We start from the raw sequence: 7,533 nt of genomic DNA, 5'->3' as shown, positions 1-7,533 counted from the left end.
GTGCAAGGTCTTTACGGCTGAAGCAACCAATGAATTCCCCACGTTATTTACATATGATCATCAAAGACCTCCGGCTGCAGTTTCAGTAGGTTTTCTGACTTGGATTCAAAGGCAGAAGAAGTGTGACTGTTTCAAAACATATTTGAAGCAAATGTGGCGAGCTGCAAAGATGAACTGCAGCTGGAGGTCACTGAATTGCAAGAAAATGACTTCCTTAGAGACACGTTCGAAGAAGGGCGGATTGATTTTCATAAGTTTTTTGGGGGGTAGGGGAGTTGGACACTTGAAATTTGTAAATATTTCTATATAAAATATTTCTATATCAATTATATTTCTTTGGGGGGGGGGGGGGGCGGTAGACGTTTTTTCGGGGGGTGGGGGGGGGGGGTGGCGCCCACTCCCCGAAGAGATGCCTTAATGAAACTCTGGCCCCCGAACTGATTTTTCATAGTTAATGCGGCCCTCGGGCTGAAAAGTTTGGAGACCCTGAGATACACGATAACAATAACCTTGTACTCTAAAGCGATTATTTAATGTTTAAAAAGATATCTACCCTCATCACCCAAGCCCCATTCACCTCTCTCCCACCCCCAACAACCCCTCCCTCCACCCCACCCCCCACACACATACACACACACCAAAGTTGAAGCATGTCAAAACTACATGATGATCCACCCCCTAACGAGAAGAGATTAGCCGGCCCCTCCACACCACCCCCCCACCCAGCCCCTCCCAATGTTGATTGAGTTAGTCCTGTGTAATTAAGCAAAAGAAATCAGAAATCAGCCCAGGCACATTCTTGGTTACATATTCAAATCTCGGAAAATGTATGGAAATCCTGTTTTGTCATGCTACTTTTTTTTAAACAAATCTAATACTTAATATCTACAATTATGTACATAGTGGCAAATTAATAAGATGCATTTGTTGAACAATCAGTTTTTTTAATTAAAAATTTTTCCAAACTGGCAGCGAAATCATAGGTCCAAATATGTATTTTGAATCTGATGTTAATATAATTGTTTTCCGTCCTTGACACATAAGCTACCACTGCAATCAGAATTAGCCAACACAATAAATATTTTTTTTTATAATTATATTTTTTTTTAATTTATACATGTTTAAAAATTATACTCCATTAGCAAATACTGCATTATGAGGCAGAAACTGTACTCTGATTTCCAAAAAAATATTTATAACAATAATTTTCACCGGAAGACAAAAATGTTAAAAAATAATCACAAATAGCCAAACGGTGCATCGTACTTAATTTATTTTTGATCGAGGCCAATCAGACAAATTAGGCCTTGTTCATGAAAAGGGCTAACCAAATCACCGCCACCGTTTGTGTTGCTATGGAAACAAGAATTATACACAAATCAAATTGCTATGGCGGGTCGGAAGTCCCAGATTCGATGCTTCGCCTGCCTTGCTCGGGTAATTGGGCTTGAAAAGGACAGGGGAGGGAACGCTGACCCTTGCAATCGTCTGGATTTATTTCCCTTTTCTTTTGGCTCTTGTATTTAAGTTGAGACTTCTTTCTTAAGATATGGGGAGGTTGTCACGAGGGAATTACTTTGAGGAAAAGTCGTTGCTACAGACATTTTTCTTTAATGTAAGAAGATAGAAAAAAAATATTATAAAAATTATTTTTAGTTCGTTTTTTTTTTCGCTTATAAGAAATGGTGAACTAAGAAATAATTTTCACGAGACCAAAATGTATTCTAATCTGACACTTAAACTTCAAAAAGATGGTTAGAGGCAGTGGTATTTTAAAACAGTGTGCGTGTATTAAAAGGCATTTACAATACGGTAGTTACGACACATGAATACGAATAGTGAAATTTTGCATGTCTTTATCATGATGAAGTCAAAATATATGTGAAAGGGGGGGGGGATAACAATACACTGTTTTTAAGTTCGATTTCAGGTATAAATATTTATTCATTAATGCACACTTGGTAATGAAGTCTAAATTATAAGTCTAAGTTAATTAAAATGTGTTTTTAAATGAAGCCTTGAAACTTATAATATTTAAAATATAAAAAGTTGCTATACTCTGACAATGATGGGTTAAACAAAGTGGTATTTTTATTACATAAGTCTAAAAGGGAATTTTAATCTTAAAAACAAAAATATCAGTCTAAAATGTAGGTATGTTTTGATTAAAATACATTACAAAATATCCTTAGTACATCGACAATGGATCAGTCTCTTAAAATAGTCGTATCAAAGGTAAAAAGTATTATACTAATTCGCTACAAATAAACAAACTGCTTGCAGATGTTTTTAATTGGCCCCTCTTATGACCATTAGCAGTGTTTCTTTCAGACTTTTTTCTCAGTGGGGGGGGGGGAACGGTGGGAGGTGGGCGCTTGACATTTTCGGGAGGACTAAATTTTCGGAGGGCAGACACTGGTATTTTCTACATAAATTCTAGCACTGTTCTTTCAAATGGGGGGGGGGGGGGGGGGGTACACGTGCTTCCCCCAACCACCCACCCCCCCCCCTTTTTTTTTATAAGAGATTTCTGAAAGAAGCACTGGCGGGGGGTGAAGAGGTTCCTATGTGAAGAAGAAAGACCAATGTACAACGGAAAACAGGGTGATCTAGTAGTGTAGAAAAAAGTTGTGTGGGTTTTTTTTTTAATCTTTGAAACAAAGTTCCGGATTGTATGGTTAATAATTGTATTTAAATAGCTGGAATTTGGGTATATTAAGTTGGATGCTGGAACTATAGTGGTTACTTATGTTCTTGTTTAGTTCTCAAATAAAGTTGGGAATCAGGAGTAAAAGCCGCCTGTTCCTCATAACGGAATTGTTTTAAACATTTTTTTTTTCAATTTCGATTTTCGTCAAACGCATTCAGAAACATGGAGGGGATCGGGGATAACATTGTTGACCTCTGACCCCGAGAAAACGATCCCATCTCAGGGGTGAGAGAGAAATCCATCACATCTGAAAACATCGCATTGAAGATGGCTGCCGCGGACCAATCATCCGCCCCTCACCGACGTGTAGTACAAACTCCGGAGCTCTCCTCGACGCGAGTTAAAGAAAACGACGGAGCTCTTTTGGACTGGGAAAAAAGAAAAACACAGAAAAAGCCACCGCTCTTCTAAGTGAGAAGGAGAACAATTGAGCTAACGAGCAAACAAGATGGGTTAAGGGGAGGGTTGGAGGCGAGGGGTCGGGAAGACGAGACTTCGTCATTTTGATAACTTATTTTTGGTGTTCTTTTTTTTTCTTTTTTTTTCTAGAAAAATCGAACTGAAAAATCAAAAAAATCAACATAGCTAAAAGTTATAATTTTTGTCTGTTCTAATTTTTTTTTAGTTTTTAAAATTTCGAAATCATGATTTGAAACTATGTACGTAAAATTTTTTTTTTTGACTGACTTGTTTCAACTTCTATTCACTTCATATTTCTTCAAATTTCTTACCAATAGTGCAACGGGCGGCTAGTGCGCTAGCTAGGCTAGTTTCTCGAACAGCCCCAAAGTGTAACCCACTTTTGGGTCCTGAGCTACTTTCCCCAACTGTCCCAGTTTTGACCCAATTTTATTGTTTGGTCCTGGTTTAGTTTCTCCAACTGTGTCCCACCTCAGAGGCGTAGCGAGGGGGGGGGGACATATGTCCCCGGTCGCCAACCTTAGGGGGGGGGCGCCAAATTGAAAGTTTGAGGGGGGGGTGCAAATCGAAAGTTTGAGGGGGGTGCAGATGAAAAGTTCGAGGGGGGTGCAAATCGAAAGTTTGTCCCCGGGCGCCGGGAAGGGTCGCTACGCCTCTGTCCCACCTTTACAGTTTCGCTTTCCAGATTTTTCTTGGCTTAAAATTTCGCCGTGTAGGTGTTGCACTCGGTGAGTTGAGTGACGACAGCAGACGTCAACATCCAGTCCTCTACGTCGTGGCGCTGGCAGACGTCACTTGCCATTGATGTGTACACTGTTTCTCTACAGCAGGGGTCTCAAAACTTTTCAGCCCGAGGGCCGCATTAACTATCAAATATGAGTTTGGGGGCCAGTTTCTTCCAGGCATCTCTTTGGCCCCCCCTACCGCCTCCCCACCGAAGAACATATACCCCCCACTTCTTCTTCCCCCCTCCCCCCCCCCCCCCCCCCCCAACGAAATATAAATTTATAGAAATATATCTAAATTTCAGCGACTCATCCATTGCAATTGAAAAATGGCGAAACTTGCTTGCATTTTTCGCTACTTGAGTCACAATGTTTTCACCAATGTCTGCAAAACGACGGGCAATGGTATTTGCACCCAAAGCTACATTTTCAAATTGTTTTGAATTTTCTGGGCAAAGTTCCACAGCCAACTCCAACAAATATTTTTTTCCGTGGACAAAAAGATCTCCGCGGGCCGGATGAGAGGACCTCGCGGCCGCATCCGGCCCGCTGGCCGTAGTTTGGAGACTCCTGCTCTACGTCATGGCGCTGACAGACGTCAATTGCCATTGATGTGTACACTGTTTCTCTAAAGGACCGCTGTCTGGAGACAAGTGTCTCGTTTGGTCGGCTGCAGTAAATGTGCTGGATACATTTTAATGGATTTTCAAAGCATTTGAATGGGTTTTCAATCAGTTGTCAATGAGTTTTTAAATGAAGTGATTATGTGAGGTAGACACTGGCATAGATTTCATACATTAATATTACCTAGGTTACGTTTCTATTTATAAACACGTTTCTTAAGTCCTCATATTCAGCTTTTATTTAAAAACACGGGAACTTCTATTGCTATTCAATTCTGGTTTAATAAGTTGATTAGTAATTAGTAATTTTTATAAGTAACATTTCCTTTAAATAGATCTAGCTTGAACAGTCACTCAAACTAAAACTACATTTATTTCAGTAAATCATTAACAAATCGCTATTTATATTTACGTGTAAAAACTTTAATAATCAATATAAATTATTCTTCTACAGTTGATTATAATTTAAAATATAAATGGGAGTTAACTTACTACTGTATTTAAATTTTTATTTTAAACATTGATATACTCAATATCGGTAAAAACAATTGATATTTTTTTTTTTTTTTGCCTCAGACATGTAATTTACAGCGTCAGTTGTGTGTGTTCGCTTTAGTATTACAGTTTTCATCACCGGCTTGTGAGGACTGACACAGATTTACAATAGTAATATTTCTTTCTTACTTGTAGCCTACTTTCATTCATTTAAGATGGTTTACTTATACATAGATCTAATACAAAACGTCTAAATATAAAGAAAAAATAAAAATTAAAAACCAACCTGAAACTGAAAATGCAAATGTGTAATTAAATGATGATTCAAGGGATTTTTTTTCCATCAGCGTGGTGGGCTGAGGGGACGAGAAGGGGGGGAGAGGGTTGAATTTTTTTTTTTTTTTTTTTTTTTTTTTAAAGTAGAGCTGAAATGAAATTGGGATTACAGAGAATTAAAATGATACAAATTTTAAGCAATCGGAAAAGTTATGTTATTACAATGAGACACGTAAAAGCAAACACTCTTCCCTTTCAAACATCTATATCTATACAGTCCTCAATTAGTTTTTTTTTTCCTTTTTTTTTTATTTTTTTTTTTTATTATTACTAATTCAATTGTTTTAAACCTTTAAATCAGTAATAATAATTTATTTGATAGATTTTACACAGCATCAAAGACATGAACATCAATTGCATATATAATAACCAAATGGAGAAAATAAAATGGCATAAGAACTAGACTAAAATAAGGTGTGCAAACTAGGTTTCTCTTGACTGCTTAGTTTACTGTGCTCTGTCCTTAGCTGAGGAGTCAAAAGTTCACATTGTAGACAGAAATAGAAACCACCGTGGGAGAAGTGTCTCTGTAATACACATTACTGATCTATCATTCCAAAACTTTCCATGACATAAAATTGACCCTTGGCAAAGAGGGCACGCTACCTTGAAAAAACCGCCAGTCCGGTTGAGTGGAGGGAAGTGTGTGTGTGTGGGGGGGGGGGGAGGGTGAGGTGTGTATCTCTTTCTACCATTCAGGTTGTGCACTTTTAAAAACCTGGGAAACAGAAGACTGTTCTAATGTTAAATTACTTGGGGGCTGATCGAGTGATGTTTTGCTTGAGACTGTCGATATTAATTATGCATCTAGTTTATTTGCTTCTTCTGTAGTTCCAATTTTAGTTCCCTGTAAAAGTAGGATGTCAATATTGTGTTTATTTATTATGTTGTTTATATAATGTGTTTTGTCCCTAGCCCCCCTGATGTTCAATGTTGCCAGAGTTAGCATGAATTATTTGGGGTTTTCTTTCGAACATCTGTTTCTGGAGGGCTGGATGGTGGTGGTCTTTTAATTCCAAACCTTCCAGCCGTTGGTTTGCTATCCCGTTGGGCCCTGGTCACGAACCTTTGAGGTGGCTTTACTGTAGGTAATTGATTTTTACTTGAACTGATTGCTTGACTATATGACAGTTGACCTGATACCTTTGTTGCTGACATACTTTGTGAGCTTTTAATTTCCTTTAGCGGTTTCGTTATGTTTTCTGAACTAGAGTTATCTTGAAGAATATTAGTTATTGTTTCGTCGACAGCCTCCAAGTTTTCGTGATTCCCATCTTTTTGAGACCCGGTAACTATGGAATTCCTGGTTGCTATTGTCTCCATGGCTTCGGCCTCTATGGTGGTTTCTGTTACGCTTTCGTTAACTTGCTGCGGTGCTACAGTAGTATGATGTGCTTCAGTTTGGCCATCTACTTCAAAGGCATCTTGTACCTCTCTGTGCCTTGCTTCTCTAAGCATTTCATTTTGTCTTTCTCCGTCAACATCATAACTGTCCCAATGCTTTAAGAAATTTCTATTGTTACTTAGATGCTCCCTAACTTCTTCTTTATCATTTGCATCCCAAGGCTCAATTGCCCTGTACTGTCCATCTACTAGCTGGACGCCGTCAAGAGCGCGAGTCCTCAAATGCTCACACATTTTAGGCAGGTGCCTGTCTGTGTTGCAGTGGCAACATTGCATCCTCCTCCCATTGAGGATTATAAGGACTCTGCTCTCCTTGTTGGCCTCATTTGTAAGTATAATATAGTGTGGGACACTCTCCACATCTTCTTTCTCCAGAGAGATGGTGAATTGGACCACATTTGATTGGTCTATTCTCTTAAATGTTGGTGTTGAGTCCTGACTGCTTATAGATTTCAGAATCGCCATTATATCATCGTCACTTGTCTTGGAAGGCAGCCATTTCAGCATGCCCCTTTGCCCAGATTTATCGGCGTGGGTTATTGATATTCTCTGCACTCTGTATCTGGATGTTACTCCAGGTGGCAAATCTCTGTGAAATTCTTTTAGGTGCATTTTCTCATATAGTTCCTTTGATCTAATGGTGACATACCATTTACGCAGTGTCCCATAGTTATACAGACCTTCAAATTCAGCTGGTGATAGGCTACATAACATACATAGCTCTCTTTTTAGTTCGTCAGCTGTGAGAGTAGCTAAAGAAAAACCCTCTTCTATGAAAATCTCTAGAGTTTTTGGCGCATGTCCTGCCATGCCAAACTTA

This window comes from Physella acuta, unplaced genomic scaffold (assembly GCF_028476545.2).
Source record: "Physella acuta isolate Inbredline_101_S28 unplaced genomic scaffold, ASM2847654v3 ptg001456l, whole genome shotgun sequence".
NCBI classification, from domain to species: Eukaryota; Metazoa; Mollusca; class Gastropoda; family Physidae; genus Physella; species Physella acuta.
This window is presented reverse-complemented; position numbering follows the sequence as displayed.